At 34.2% G+C, this 3789-nt stretch overlaps 1 pseudogene; it reads right to left on the bottom strand.

Annotated features, from left to right (window-relative positions):
• Positions 1–3239: 3239 nt before the first annotated feature.
• Positions 3240–3553, bottom strand: LOC120225659 (annotated as a pseudogene).
• Between the last annotated feature and the right edge of the window lie 236 nt (positions 3554–3789).

Genomic DNA, 3789 nt, shown 5'->3' with positions numbered 1-3789 from the left:
ACATGAACAGAGGTCATTTTGTTTGTTAAATTCGGAGACTACATGCAGAATGATGTTTCAGAAGAGAAACTGTGTATGGCTGGAATCATGGATTAAGGGACCAGATGCTTATATGCAAAATTTAAAATCTGAACAAGCCACTTGTTCAAGCATTTTCCTGTTTTTCACTTACTAGTCACTTGCTATGGAGCTCATCTATTTTGGGGAATGATGACACCTATGCTAAGGGTAATCTCAGTGATAAATAAAATAATATAAATATAGGAGGATATAGAGATTTAGTCAATATCTAAGTCCATTCTTCAAACACTTAGAGACCATAACGAAAATAATACATACCTTCATAGCATGACACTGCTTTTCTTTTGGAAGCATAAATTAAGATTCTCCATGGAAGGAAGACACAATGAAAGTAACTCAACTCTATTTACTAGATTGAAAGGTTTGCTGTGAGGGACTGTATCTGGCACGCTGCATTGTGATTTGAATACTTTCCCATTGACTCCTTCTTCTCCCTCTTCCATGGAAACATTTTGTTTCCTGTGTGCACAGTTCACAACGTAAATGAGCAGAAGGCAAATACAACTTTGGTGCCAAACACAGACTTATCTAACATCATTTTCACCAGGCAAGAGAAAATGTATAGAGAAAAAACATACTGCTCAAACACTAGACAGGAAAAGCATATCCCTAGACAGAAAATAGATGTCTGGCTGGGCTAGATGGAGGAAAGGGGAGAGAAAAATCTATGAAATTTAAAAGTAGAGAAAATTTCCTCTCCTTTTTCAAGCAGTGTTGAAAAGAGACAGCATACAAATAAGATGATGAGATGCATCTAGACAGAATCATGCTTAACATTTGAAAATATTTCCCATATACAAATTATAGATATGATGAAACAGAAAGTCTTCTGAACCTGAATTGTGTGAACATAAGAAATTCTTAGGTGTTAAGAAGAAAGAAACCTTTTGGCTAGTGTTTTTTTTTTTTTTTAATTTTTTGTTTGCTTTGTTTTGTTTTGTTTTGTTTTTGTTTTGGCAAATGTATTATAAGAAATGTTTTAGAAAGAAATAGAACCTGAAATGGATAAGTAGCCAACACTGGATTGGTAGAAAAAGGTTACAGCCATCTATGAAGGAATATATTTATGATTTCATTTTTAGCATGGAGAATATGCATACAATGTAAAATATAAATAAATACTTTTCACTTCTTAGTGAAGAACATTTACTTTGAATACAATGATCCTGAAAATGGGTAAGCTTAGGCTCTAGATTTAGAAAACATGGATGAATTTCTGTGTACACTTGTGTGCCTCTGGGGAAATCATTAAACTTTTTACATCCTCTCCTTTCTCAATCTTATCTACTAAATAAAATGTAGAGTAACTCTAGCAATAGCTTTAAAATTTCTAATATGTAATAAGCAATCAACATATCATACTTTTTATTTTTAATTTTTTTATTATGAAATTTCCTAGATTTTTAGTTTAACCATTATTCTATTGGCAATAAGGAATAACACAAAAGTTTTCAATCTAGCAAATGAAATTACCAAGTTGCTCTCCAGTGAAAAATTTTTAGCTCTAATAAGCAGTGTGAAATTGAATAGAGAATTGATGATATAGTCAGAAAAATCAGTTTATGGCTTTAAAAACATGAATTGCACATTGTTCATATTAATAAATTATTAGATAATATTCTGGTTATGAATGTAGGAAAGACTATAGAAATGCTGAAGAAAGATATTTGCTATCAAGGCACCTGGCTGGCTCAGCTGGTGCAACATATGACTCTAGGTCCCTAAGTCGTAAGTTTAAGCCTCACATTGGGCATGGAGCCTACTTAAAAAGAGAAAGAAACTACAAGTTACTTGCTATCTTTTTTTTTAAACTTTTATTCAGTTTTGAGAGATAGAGAGAGACCAAGCATGAGCGAGAAAGGAGCAGAGAGAGAGGGAGACACAGAATCTGAAGTAGGCTCCAGGCTCTGAACTGTCAGCACAGAGCTGGACGCAGAGTGAGATCATGACTTGAGCCTAAGCTGCCGGCTTAACTCAGGTCCTGCCTGATACTTGCTATTATAAAGGCAAAATTGTCATTTGATTTTTAAATCTAATTTCTAAATAAAACCTCTGAATAACTCAATATTTTTTGACAGTATATATTTACCAGCTTATTTTATAATTATATAAAATATGTAAATTGTGTTTAAAATATTCAAGTTAATGTTACTTGGTCAGTTTTGAAAATTAAACTACACTTACTTTGTATCAGAAACATGCTGAGTGACTATATAATGAACACCAGATATACAAATTTTTTTTTTTAATGTTTTTATTTATTTCTAGGAGAGAGAGAGAGACAGCGTGAGCAGGGGAGGGTCAGAGAGAGAGGGAGTCACAGACTGAAACAGGCTCCAGGCTCTGAGCTGGCAGTCAGCACAGAGCCCGACGCGGGGCTCGAACCCACGAACCGCGAGATCATGACCTAAGCGAAAGTCGGACGCTTAACCGACTAAGCCACCCAGGCGCCCCGGGATATACAAATTTGCCTTGAAATTAAGTAATTTACTTTTTAATAACTCATTGTTTAAAATAACAGTATAGAGGTACCTGTTCTGCTCAATCAGAAGAGCATGTGACCCTTGATTTGGGGTCATGGGTTCGGGCTCCATGTTGGGTATAGAGATTCCTGAAAAGTAAATAAATAAATTACAATGTAAAATTACCAAATTGTGTTATCTTTTCATACATAATTATATATAAAGCAACCTTGGATAATAAACATCTTAAGCAGTTAGTCTAGAAGTAATTTCACTTTATCTTCTTTACTGAATGACAAGTGTTTAAATGTGTTTTTTAATACTTTTTTATTTTATTCATCAAAACTTTTCAAAATTGACAAATGAAACATTTGTCGATTCATTTAAAATTTATTTCAAATAATTTTACAATCTTAACAGCATCATGCACAATCTGAAATGTTAGAATCTGAGTCGTTTTAATCCAATCTAAGATTGAAGTAACTACTGTGGTTCTCAAATACGGATCTTTTCATTTAAAAAAAGGACAACATATCACAGAAAACAAAATTTGAAGATTATTATTGATTCATTGGGTGTGGGGGAGATACCATTAGTTTATTATAAAAGAGAGACATGGGAATTGTTTACATGATAAATGATTTCACAATTTCATTTTAATGGGAAGTTTTCACATGATGCTCTCTCAGTAATGATTTATTTCAAACCAACATTCTTTCCGAGAATGTCACCATTTCTACATGAGAAATAATCCTTGTCATCTAGAACTACTTTGGTGTCTCCACATTTTGGGAGAAGACGTTATCTCCAACTTTCATGCTAACTGGTTGAAGCTCTCCATCCTTTCTTTTAGAGCCAGATCCAACAGCTAACTGCTGCTGCTTGCAATAGTTTCCCTTAAGATTTTTCCGGAAGCATGCTGTCTCCTTTGGTTATAGTTAAACTGCACTCTTTTCAACTAAAACTTGGTCAAGGAGGGGAAGAAACTTTTTAAAGGCCTGTCCTGCCATGACTTTGGCCACCACAGTTCATACTCTGCTCTCAAGCTGTTGTGGCCACAAGAAGACCTACAATTTCACCCCTGAGCCACGTGTCCCTGAAGCTTTTTATTACAGAATGAAATTAGGCATCATAAATTGTACTTTTGAAGACCATTAAATTTTTTTTAATGTTTATTTATTTTTGAGAGAGACAGAGACAGAGCGTGAGCAGAGAAAGGTAGAGAGAGAGGGAGACATAGAATCTG

Source organism: Hyaena hyaena, unplaced genomic scaffold (genome assembly GCF_003009895.1).
Source record: "Hyaena hyaena isolate Hyena2069 unplaced genomic scaffold, ASM300989v1 scaffold_1476, whole genome shotgun sequence".
Classification (NCBI taxonomy): Eukaryota; Metazoa; Chordata; class Mammalia; order Carnivora; family Hyaenidae; genus Hyaena; species Hyaena hyaena.
This window is presented reverse-complemented; position numbering and strand designations above follow the sequence as displayed.